Genomic DNA, 13,438 nt, shown 5'->3' with positions numbered 1-13,438 from the left:
TAACTAGCGGACACTTCGACTATCTAGGTTAGCTAACGGGCAATTGGACTATCTAGGTTACCTAGCGGGCACTTGGACTATGTAGGTTCCCTAGCGGGCACTTGGACTATTTAGGTTACCTACCAGGCACTTTGACTATCTAGGTTAACTAACGGGCATTTGGACTATGTAGGATGCCTAGCGAGCACTTGGACTATGTAGGTTCCCTAGCGAGCACTGGGACCATGTAGGTTCCCTATCGGGAACTTGGACTGTCTAGGTTAACTAGCGGGCAATTGGACTGTCTAGGTTACCTAGTGGGAACTTGGACTATGTAGTTTACCTAGCAGGCACTTGGACTATGTAGGTTAACTAGCGGGCACTTGGACTATCTAGGTTACTTAGCTGGCACTTGGACTATGTATGTTCCAGAGCGGGCACTTGGACTATGTAGGTTCCCTAGCAGGCACTTGGACTATGTAGGTTCCCTAGCGGGCACTTGTACTATGTAGGTTAACTAGCGGACACTTGGACGATCTAGGTTAACTAGCCAGTACTTGGACTATGTAGGTTAACTAGCCGCACTTGGACTATCTACGTTAACTTGCGGGCCCTTGGACTATGTAGATTCCCTAGCGGGCACTTGGACTACGTAGGTTCCCTAGCGGGCACTTGGACTCTGTATGTTCCCTAGCGGGCACTTGGACTATATATGTTCCTTACGTACACTTGAACTATGTAAGTTAACTAACGGGCACTTGGACTATGCAGGTTAACTAGCGCGCCCTTGGACTATCTAGGTAACCTAGCGGGCACTTGGGCTATGTAGGTTAACTACCGGGCACTTGCACTATCTAGGTTACCTAACGGGCACTTGGACTATGTACGTTCCCTAGCGGGCACTTGGACTATCTATGTTAACTAGCGGGCACTTGGACTATGTAGGTTAACTAGGGGACACTTGCACTATATAGGTTACCTAGCGGCACTTGGACTATCCAGGTTAACTAGCGGGCACTTGGACTATCTGGGTTAACTAGCGTACACTTGGACTATGTAGGTTCCTTAGCGGGAATTTGGATATCTATTTTACCTAGCGGGCACTTGGAATATGTAGGTTAACTAGCGGGCCCTTGGACTATCTAGGTTACATAGCTGGAACTTGGACTATATAGGTTACCTTGCGGGCACTTGGACAATGTAGGTTAACCAAAGACACTTGGACGATCTAGGTTAAATAGTGGGCCCTTGGACTATGTAGGTTAACGAACGGGCATTTGGACTATGTAGGTTACCTAGCAGGCACTTGGACTGTCTAGGTTACCTAGCGGGCACTTGGACTATGTAGGTTAATTAGCGGGCATTTGGACTATGTAGGTAACCTAGCGGGCACTTGGACAGTCCCGTTTACCTAGCGGGCACTTGGATTTCTAGGTTAACGAATGGGCACTTGGACTATGTATGTTGCATAGCGGGCAATTGGATTATCTAGGTTAACGAACGGGCACTTGGACTATCTAGGTTAACTAGTGGGCACTTGGACAATGTAGGTTACCTAGCGGGCACTTGCACTATCTAGGTTACCTAGCGGGCACTTGGACTATGTAGGTTAATTAGCGGGCATTTGGACTATGTAGGTAACCTAGCGGGCACTTGGACAGTCCCGGTTACCTAGCGGGCACTTGGATTTCTAGGATAACGAATGGGCACTTGGACTATGTATGTTGCATAGCGGGCAATTGGATTATCTAGGTTAGGTAACGGGCACTTGGACTATCTACGTTACCTAGCGGGAACTTGTACTATGTAGGTTACCTAGCGGGCACTTGGACTATCTAGGTTACCTAAGGGGCACTTGGACTATCTTGGCTTCTTAGCGGGCACTTGGACTATATAGGTTACCTAGCGGGCCCTTGGACTATGTAGGTAACCTAGCAGGCACTTGGACTATCTAGGTTAACGAAATGGCACTTGGACTATGTAGGTTACCTAGCGGGCACTTGGATTATCTAGGTTAGCTAACAGGAACTTGGAATATCTAGGTTACCTAGCGGGCACTTGGACTATGGAGGTTACCTTGCGGGCTCTTGTACTATCTAGGTTACCTAACGGGAACTTGGACTATGTAGGTTAACTAGCATACACTTGGACGATCTAGGTTAACTAGCGGGCACTTAGAATATCTAGGTGAACTAGCGGGGCCTTGGACTATGTAGGTTAACTAGCAGGCACTTGGACTATGTAGGTTAACTAGTGGGCACTTGGACTATCTAGGTTAACTAGCTGACCTTGGGCTATGTAGTTTAACTATTGGGCACTTCGACTATCTAGGTTAACTAGCGGGCACTTGGACTATGTAGGTTAACTAGCGGGCACTTGCACAAAGCAGGTTCCCTAGCGGGCACTTTTACTATGTAGGTTCCCTAGCGGGCACTTGGACTATATAGGTTCCCTACGGGCACTTGGACTATCTAGGATCCCTAACGGGCACTTGGACTATGTAGGTTCCTCTGCGGGCACTTGGACTATGTAGGTTCCCTATCAGGCACTTGGACAATGTAGGTGAACTATCGGGCACTTGGACTATCTAGGCTAACTAGCGGGCACTTGGACTATCTAGATTAACTAACGGGCCCTTATAATATCTAGGTTTACTAGCGGGCACTTGCACTATCTAGGTTAACTAGCGGGCACTTGGACTATGTAGTTTTCCTAGCGGGCACTTGGATTATTTAGGTTAACGAAATGGCACTTGGACAATGTAGGTTACCTAGCGGGCACTTGGATTATCTAGGTTAGCTAACAGGAACTTGGAATATCTAGGTTACCTAGCGGGCACTTGAACTATGGAGGTTACCTTGCGGGCACTTGTACTATCTAGGTTACCTAACGGGAACTTGGACTATGTAGGTTAACTAGCATACACTTGGACGATCTAGGTTAACTAGCGGGCACTTGGAATATCTAGGTTAACTAGCGGGCCCTTGGACTATATAGGTTAACTAGCAGGCACTTGGACTATCTAGGTTAACTAGCTGACCTTGGACTATGTAGGTTAACTATCGGACACTTCGACTATCTACGTTAACTAGCGGGCACTTGGACTATCTAGGTTAACTAGCGGGCACTTGCACAAAGCAGTTTTCCTAGCGGGCACTTTTACTATGTAGGTTCCCTAGCGGGCACTTGGACTATCTAGGTTCCCTACGCGCACTTGGAATATGTAGGTTCCTTATCGGGCACTTGGACTATGTAGGTTCCTCAGCGGGCACATGGACTATGTAGGTTCCCTATCGGACATTGGACTATGTAGGTTAACTAGCAGGACCTTGGACTATCTAGGTTACTTAGCGGGCACTTGGACTATGTAGGTTAACTAGCGGACACTTGGACAATCTAGGTTACCTAGTGGGCACTTGAACTATGTACATACCTTGGCGGGCACTTGGACTATCTAGGTTACCTAGCAGGCACTTAGACTATGTACGTCTCCTAGCGGGCACTTGGACTATCTAGGTTAACTAGAGGGCCCTTGGACTATGTAGGTTAACTAGCGGGCACTTGGATTATCTAGGTTAACTAGCGGGCACTTAGATGATCTAGGTTAACTAGCGGGCACTTGGACTATCTAGGTTAACTAGCGGGCACTTGGACTATCTAGATTAACTAACGGGCCCTTATACTATCTAGGTTTACTAGCGGGCATTAGGACTATCTAGGTTAACTAGCGGGCACATGGACTATGTAGTTTCCCTAGTGGGCATTTGGAATATTTAGGTTACCTATTGGGCACTTGGACTATATAGGTTACCTAACGGGCACTTGGACTATGTAGGTTACCAGCGGGCACTTGGACTATCTAGGTTAACGAACGTGCACTTGGACTATGTAGGTAACCTAGCGGGCACTTGGACTGTCTAGGTTACCTAGCGGGCACTTGGCCTATCTAGGTTAACCAACGGGCACTTGGACTATGTAGGTTAACTAGCGTACACTTCGACTATCTAGGTTAGCTAACGGGCAATTGGACTATCTAGGTTACCTAGCGGGCACTTGGACTGTGTAGGTTCCCTAGCGGGCACTTGGACTATTTAGGTTACCTACCAGGCACTTTGACTATCTAGGTTAACTAACGGGCATTTAGACTATGTAGGATGCCTAGCGAGCACTTGGACTATGTAGGTTCCCTAACAAGCACTGGGACTATGTAGGTTCCCTATCGGGAACTTGGACTGTCTAGGTTAACTAGCGGGCAATTGGACTGTCTAGGTTACCTAGTGGGAACTTGGACTATGTAGTTTACCTAGCAGGCACTTGGACTATGTAGGTTAACTAGCGGGCACTTGGACTATCTAGGTTACTTAGCTGGCACTTGGAATATGTACGTTCCCTAGCAGGCACTTGGGCTATCTACGTTACCTAGCGGGCATTTGGATTATGTAGGTTAACGAACGGGCACTTGGACTATGTAGGTAACCTAATGGTCACTTGGACTGTCTAGGTTACCTAGCGGGGACTTGGACTATGTAGGTTAATTCGCGGGCCCTGGGTCTATGTAGGTTAACTAGCAGGCCTTTGGACTATGTAAGTTAACTAGAGGGCACTTTGATGATCCTGGTTAACTAGCGGGCACTTGGACTATCTAGGTTAACTAGCGGGCACTTGGACTATCTAGGTTAACTAGCGGGCACTTGGAGTATGTAGGTTCCCTAGCGGGCATTTGGACTATATAGGTTACCTAGCGGGCACATGGACTATGTAGGTTACCCAGCGGGCACTTGGACTATCTAGGTTAACTAGCAGGCACTTGGATTATCTATGTTAACTAATGGGGACTTGGACTATGTATGTTCCAGAGCGGGCAATTGGACTATGTAGGTTCCCTAGCGGGCACTTGGACTATGTAGGTTCCCTAAAGGGCACTTGGACTATCTAGGTTACCTAGCGGGCACTTGGACTATGTAGGTTAACTAGCGGACAATTGGCCAATCTAGGTTAACTAGCAGGTACTTGGACTATCTAGGTTAACTAGCGGGCACTTGGATTATCTAGGTTACCTAGCGGGCACGTGGACTATGTAGGTTCCCTAAAGGGCACTTGGACTATCTAGGTTACCTAGCGGGCACTTGGACTATGTAGGTTAACTAGCGGACAATTGGCCAATCTAGGTTAACTAGCAGGTACTTGGACTATCTAGGTTAACTAGCGGGCACTTGGATTATCTAGGTTACCTAGCGGGCACGTGGACTATGTAGGTTCCCTAGCGGGCATTTGGACCATATAGATAACCTAGCGGGCACTTAGATTCTGTAGGTTACCTAGCTGGCACTTGAACTATCTACTTTACCTAGCGGGTTCTTGGAGTATGTAGGTTACCTAGCGGGCTGTTGGACTATCTAGGGTACCAAGAGGGCACTTGGACTATCTAGGTTAACTAACGGGCACTTGGACTATGTAGGTTCCCAAGCGGGCCCTTGGCCTATGTAAGTTCCCTAGCGGGCACTTGGACTATGTGGTTTTCCTGGCGGGCATTTGGACTACCTAGGTTACTTAACGGTCACTTGGGCTAAGTAGGTTTCCTAGCGGGCACTTGGATTATGTAAGTTCCCTATCGGGCAGGTGGACTATGTAGGTTACCTAGAGGGCCCTTAGACTATCTAGGTTACCTAGCGGGCATTTGGACTAAGTAGGCTCCCTAGCGGTCATTTGGACTATATAGATTACCTAGCGGGCACTTAGACTTTGTAGGTTACCTAGCGGGCACTAGGACTATCTAGGTTACCTAGCAGGCACTTGGACTATCTATGTTACCTAGCGGTACTTGGAGTATGTAGGTTACCTACCGGGCTGTTGGAGTATCTAGGTTACCTAGGGGGCACTTGGACTATCTAGGTTAACTAACGGGCACATGGACTATGTAGGTTCCCTAGCGGGCCCTTGGACTATATAAGTTCCCTAGCGGGCACTTGGACTATGTGGGTTCCCTAGAAGGCATTTGGACTATCTAGGTTACCTAGCGGGCACTTGGACTATGTAGGTTCCCTATCGGGCACTTGGAGAATGTAGGTTAACTAGGGGGCACCAGGACAATGTATGTTACCTAGCGGGCCCTTGGACTATCTAGGTTACCTAGGGGGAACCTGGATTATGTAGGTTAACTAGTGGGCACTTGAACTATCTAGGTTACCTACCAGGCACTTGGACTATGTACGTTCCCTAGCGTGCACTTGGACTATCTAAGTTACCTAGCGGGCACTTGGACTATGTACGTTATACCTAGAGGGCACTTGGAGTATGTACGTTTCCTAGTGAGTACTTGGACTAGATAGGTTCCCTAGCGGGCACTTGGTCTATCTATGTTAACTCGCGAGCACTTGGACTATCTAGGTTAACTAGCGGGCATATAGACTATTAGGGCCCCGGCGGGCATTTTTACTATATTGGTTACCTAGCGGGTACTTGGATATGTAGGTTAACGAACGGGCACTTGGACTATGTAGGTAACCTTGCGGGCACTTGGACTGTCTAGGTTACCTAGCGGGCACTTGGCCTATCTAGGTTAACCAACGGGCACTTGGACTATGTAGGTTAACTAGCGGACACTTCGACTATCTAGGATAGCTAACGGGCAATTGGACTATGTAGGTTAACTAGCGGGCCCTTGGACGGTCTAGGTTAACTAGCGGTTACTTGGACTATGTAGGTTAACTAGCGGCACTTGGACTATGGATGATCCAGAGCGGGCACTTGGACTATGTAGGTTCCCTAGTAGTCACTTGGACTTTGTAGGTTCCAGAGCGGGCACTTAGACTATCTAGGTTCCCTAGCGGGCACTTGTAATATGTAGGTTAATTAGCGGACCCTTGGACGATCTAGGTTGACTAGCGGGTACTTGCATTATGTAGGTTAACTAGCGGGCCATTGAACTATGTAGATTAACTAGCGGGCACTTGGACTATGTAGGTTCCCTAATGGGCACTTGGACTCTGTATGTTCCCTACGGACACTTGAACTACGTAAGTTAACTACCGGGCACTTGGACTATGTAGGTTAACTAGCGGGCCCTTGGATTATCTAGATTACCGAACGGGCATTTGGACTATGTAGGTAACCTAGCGGGCAATTGGACTATCTAGGTTAGGTAACGGGCACTTGGAATATCTAGGTTTCTTAGCGGGCACTTGGACGATCTAGGTTAACTAGCGGGCACTTGGACTATGAAGGTTTCTTAGCGGGTACTTGGAGTATGTAGGTTAACTAGCGGGCCCTTGGACTATGTAGATTAACTAGCGGCACTTGGACGATCTACGTTAACTAGAGTGCCCTTGGACTATGTAGATCCCTAGCGGGCATTTGGACTATATAGATAACCTAGCGGGCACTTAGACTTTGTAGGTTACCTAGTGGCACATGGACTATCTAGGTTACCTAGCTGGCACTTGAACTATCTACGTTATAGCGGGTTCTTGGTGTATGTAGGTTACCTAGAGGGCTGTTGGACTATCTAGGTTACCAAGCGGGCACTTGGACTATCTAGGTTAACTAACGGACACTTGGACTGTGTAGGTTCCCTAGCGGGCCCTTGGACTATGTAAGTTCCCTAGCGGGCACTTGGACTATGTGGGTTTCCTGGCGGCCATTTGGACTATCTAGGTTACCTAACGGGCGCTTGGACTATGTAGGTTCCCTAGCGGGCACTTGGATTATGTAGGTTCCCTATCGGGCACTTGGACTATGTAGGTTAACTAGAGGGCATTTGGACTATGTAGGTTACCTAGCAGGCACTTGGACTATGTAAGTTCCCTATCGGGCACTTGGAAAATGTAGGTTAACTAGGGGGCACTAGGACTATGTAGGTTACCAAGCGGGCCCTTAGACTATCTAGGTTACCTAGCGAGCATTTGGACTATGTAGACTCCCTAGCGGTCATTTGGACTATATAGATTACCTTGCGGGAACTTAGACTTTGTAGGTTACCTAGCGGGCACTTGGATTATCTAGGTTACCTAGCTGGCACTTGAACTATCTACGTTACCTAGCGGGTACTTGGAGTATGTAGGTTACCTACCGGGATGTTGGACTATATAGGTTACCTAGCGGGCATTGGGACTATCTAGGTTAACTAACGGGCACTTGGACTATGTAGGTTCCCTAGCGGGCCCTTGGACTATGTAAGTTCCCTAGCGGGCACTTGGACTATGTGGGTTCCCTAGCGGGCATTTGGACTATCTAGGTTACCTAACGGGCACTTGGACTATGTAGGTTCCCTAGCGGGCCGTTGGACTATGTAAGGTCCCTAGGGGGCACTTGGACTACGTGGGTTCCCTAGCGGGCATTTGGAGTATCTAGGTTACCTAACGGGCACTTGGACTATGTAGGTTCCCTAGCGGGCACTTGGATTATGTAGGTTCCCTATCGGGCACTTGGACTATGTGGGTTCCCTAGCGGGCATTTGGACTATCTAGGTTACCTAACGGGCACTTGGACTATGTAGGTTCCCTAGCGGGCACTTGGATTATGTAGGTTCCCTATCGGGCACTTGGACTATGTAGATTAACTAGCGGGCATGTGGACTATGTAGGTTACCTAGCGGGCACTTGTTCTATGTAGGTTCCCTATTGGACACTTGGAGAATGTAGGTTAACTAGGGGGCACTAGGACTATGTAGGTTTCCTAGCGGACCCTTAGACTATCTAGGTTACCTAGCTGGCACTTGAACTATCTACGTTATAGCGGGTTCTTAGGGTATGTCGGTTACCTAGCGGGCTGTTGGACTATCTAAGTTACCAAGCGGGCACTTGGATTATCTAGGTTAAATAACGGGCACTTGGACTGTGTAGATTCCCTAGCCGGCCCTTGGACTATGTAAGTTCCCTAGCGGGCACTTGGACTATGTGGGTTTCCTGGCGGGCATTTGGACTATCTAGGTTACCTAACGGGCACTTGGACTATGTAGGTTCCCTAGCGGGCACTTGGATTATATAGGTTCCCTATCGGGCACATGGACTATGTAGATTAACTAGAGGGCATTTGGAATATGTAGGTTACCTAGCGGGCACGTGGACAATGTAGGTTCCCTATCGGGCACTTGAAGAATGTAGGTTAACTAGGGGGCACTAGGACTATGTAGGTTACCAGCGGGCACTTGGACTATCTAGGTTAACGAACGTGCACTTGGACTATGTAGGTAACCTAGCGGGCACTTGGACTGTCTAGGTTACCTAGCGGGCACTTGGCCTATCTAGGTTAACCAACGGGCACTTGCACTATGTAGGTTAACTAGCGGACACTTCGACTATCTAGGTTAGCTAACGGGCAATTGGTCTATCAAGGTTACCTAGCGGGCACTTGGACTATGTAGGTTCCCTAGCGGGCACTTGGACTATTTAGGTTACCTAGCAGGAACTTTGACTATCTAGGATAACTAACGGGCATTTGGACTATGTAGGATGCCTATCGAGCACTTGGACTATGTAGGTTCCCTAGCGAGCACTTGGACTATGTAGGTTCCCTATCGGGAACTTGGACTGTCTAGGTTAACTAGCGGGCAATTGGACTGTCTAGGTTACCTAGTGGGCACTTGGACTATGTAGTTTACCTAGCAGGCACTTGGACTATGTAGGTTAACTAGCGGGCACTTGAACTATCTAGGTTACTTAGCGGGCACTTGGACTATATACGATCTCTAGCGGGCTCTTGGGCTATCTACGTTACCGAGCAGCACTTGGATTATGTAGGTTAACGAACGGGCACTTGGACTATGTAGGTAACCTAATGGTCACTTGGACTGTCTAGGTTACCTAGCAGGGACTTGGACTATGTAGGTTAACTAGCGGGCCCTTGGTCTATGTAGGTTAACTAGCAGTCCTTTGGACTATGTAAGTTAACTAGAGGGCACTTTGACGATCCTGGTTAACTAGCGGGCACTTGGACTATCTAGGTTAACTAGCGGGCACTTGGACTATCTAGGTTACCTAGCGGGCACTTGGACAATCTAGGTTAACTAGCAGGCACTTGGATTATCTATGTTAACTAATGGGGACTTGGACTATGTATGTTCCAGAGCGGGCAATTGGACTATGTAGGGTCGCTAGCGGGCTCTTGGACTATGTAGGTTCCCTAAAGGGCACTTGGACTATCTAGGTTACCTAGCGGGCACTTGGACTATGTAGGTTAACTAGCGGACAATTGGCCGATCTAGGTTAACTAGCGGGTACTTGGAGTATCTAGGTTGTTAACTAGCGGGCACTTGGATTATCTAGGTTACCTAGCGGGCACTTAGACTCTGTAGGTTACCTAGCTGGCACTTGAACTATCTACGTTACCTAGCGGGTTCTTCGAGTATGTAGGTTACCTAGCGGGCTGTTGGACTATCTAGGTTACCAAGAGGGCACTTGGACTATCTAGGTTAACTAACGGGCACTTGGACTATGTAGGGTCCCTAGCGGGCCCTTGGCCTATGTAAGTTCCATAGCGAGCACTTGGACTATGTGGGTTTCCTGGCGGGCATTTGGACTATCTAGGTTACTTAACGGGCACTTGAACTATGTAGGTTCCCTAGCGGGCACTTGGATTATGTAAGTTCCCTATCGGGCATGTGGACTATGTAGGTTAACAAGAGGGCATTTGGACTATGTAGGTTACCTAGCGGGCACTTGGACTATGTAGGTTCCCTAGCGGTCATTTGGAATATATAGATTACCTAGCGGGCACTTAGACTTTGCAGGTTAACTAGGGGGCACCAGGACAATGTAGGTTACCTAGCGGGCCCTTGGACTATCTAGGTTACCTAGGGCGAACCTGGACTATGTAGGTTAACTAGTGGGCACTTGAACTATCTAGGTTCCCTAGCGGGCACTTGGACTATCTAAGATACCTAGCGGGCACTTGGACTATGTACGTTACCTAGCGGGCACTTGGACTATGTACGTTTCCTAGTGGGTACTTGGACTAGATAGGTTCCCTAGCGGGCACTTGGTCTATCTATGTTAACTCGCGAGCACTTGGACTATCTAGGTTAACTAGCGGGCATATGGACTATTAGGGCCCCTAGCGGGCATTTTTACTATATTGGTTACCTAGGGGGCACTTGGATATGTAGGTTAACGAACGGGCACTTGGACTATGTAGGTAACCTAGCGGGCACTTGGACTGTCTATGTTACCTAGCGGGCACTTGGCATATCTAGGTTAACCAACAGGCACTTGGACTATGTAGGTTAACTAGCGTACACTTCGACTATCTAGGTTAGCTAACGGGCAATTGGACTATCTAGGTTACCTAGCGGGCACTTGGACTATGTAGGTTAACTAGCGGGCCCTTGGACGATTTAGGTTATCTAGCGGGTACTTGGACTATGTAGGTTAACTAGCAGGCCCTTGGACTATGTAGATTAACTAGCGGCACTTGGACTATGTATGTTCCAGAGCGGGCACTTGGACTATGTAGGTTCCCTAGCAGTCACTTGGACTATGTAGGTTCCAGAGCGGGCACTTAGACTATCTAGGTTCCCTAGCGGGCACTTGTACTATGTAGGTTAATTAGCGGACACTTGGACGATCTAGGTTAACTAGCGGGTACTTGGATTATGTAGGTTAACTAGCGGGCCCTTGAACTATGTAGATTAACTAGCGGGCACTTGGACTATGTAGGTTCCCTAGTGGGCACTTGGACTCTGTATGTTCCCTACGGACACTTAAACTACGTAAGTTAACTACCGGGCACTTGGACTATGTAGGTTAACAACCGGGCACTTGCACTACCTAGGTTACCGAACGGGCATTTGGACTATGTAGGTAACCTAGCGGGCAATTGGACTATCTAGGTTAGGTAACGGGCACTTGGAATATCTAGGTTTCTTAGCGGGCACTTGGACGATCTAGGTTAACTAGAGGGCACTTGGACTATCTAGGTTAACTAGCGGGCACTTGGACTATGAAGGTTTCTTAGCGGGTACTTGGAGTATGTAGGTTAACTAGCGGGCCCTTGGACTATGTAGATTAACTAGCGGCACTTGGACGATCTACGTTAACTAGCGGGCCCTTGGACTATGTAGATTCCCTTGCGGGCATTTGGACTATATAGATAACCTAGCGGGCACTTAGACTTTGTAGGTTACCTAGCGGCACATGGACTATCTAGGTTACCTAGCTGGCACTTGAACTATCTACGTTATTGCGGGCTCTTGGAGTATGTAGGTTACCTAGAGGGCTGTTGGACTATCTAGGTTACCAAGCGGGCACTTGGACTATCTAGGTTAACTAACGGACACTTGGACTGTGTAGGTTCCCTAGCGGGCCCTTGGACTATGTAAGTTCCCTAGCGGGCACTTGGACTATGTGGGTTTCCTGGCGGGCATTTGGACTATCTAGGTTACCTAACGGGCACTTGGCCTATGTAGGTTCCCTAGCGGGCACTTGGATTATGTAGGTTCCCTATCGGGCACTTGGACTATGTGGGTTCCCTAGCGGGCTTGTACTATCTAGGTTACCTAACGGGCACTTGGACTATGTAGGTTCCCTAGCAGGCACTTGGATTATGTAGGTTCCCTATCGGGCACTTGGACTATGTAGATTAACTAGCGGGCATTTGGACTATGTAGGTTACCTAGCGGGCACTTGTTCTATGTAGGTTCCCTATCGGGCACTTGGAGAATGTAGGTTATCTACGGGGCACTAGGACTATGTAGGTTACCTAGCAGGCCCTTAGACTATCTAGGTAAACCTAGCGGGCATTTGGACTATGTAGGCTCCCTAGCGGACATTTGGACTATATAGATTACCAAGCGGGCACTTAGACTTTGTAGGTTACCTAGCGGGCACTTGGACAATCTAGGTTACCTAGCTGGCACTTGAACTATCTACGTTACCTAGCGGGTACTTGGAGTATGTAGGTTACCTACCGGGCTGTTTGACTATCTAGGTTACCTTGCGGGCACTGGGACTATCTAGGTTAACTAACGGGCACTTGGACTATGTAGGTTCCCTAGCGGGCCCTTGGACTATGTAAGGACCCTAGCGGGCACTTGGACTATGTAGATTAACTAGCGGGCATTTGGACTATGTAGGTTACCTAGCGGGCACTTGTTCTATGTAGGTTCCCTATCGGGCACTTGGAGAATGTAGGTTAAGTAGGGGGCACTAGGATTATGTACGTAACCTAGCGGGCCCTTAGACTATCTAGGTTACCTAGCTGGCACTTGAACTATCTACCTTATAGCGGGTTCTTAGAGTATGTAGGTTACCTATCGGGTGTTGGACTATCTAGTTTACCAAGCGGGCACTTGGACTATCTAGGTTAAATAACGGGCACTTGGACTGTGTAGATTCCCTAGCGGGCCCTTGGACTATGTAAGTTCCCTAGCGGGCACTTGGACTATGTGGGTTTCCTGGCGGGCATTTGGACTATCTAGGTTACCTAACGGGCACTTGGACTATGTAGGTTCCCTAGCGAGCACTTG

Source organism: Tenrec ecaudatus (genome assembly GCF_050624435.1).
Source record: "Tenrec ecaudatus isolate mTenEca1 chromosome 2 unlocalized genomic scaffold, mTenEca1.hap1 SUPER_2_unloc_1, whole genome shotgun sequence".
NCBI lineage: Eukaryota > Metazoa > Chordata > Mammalia > Afrosoricida > Tenrecidae > Tenrec > Tenrec ecaudatus.
This window is presented reverse-complemented; position numbering follows the sequence as displayed.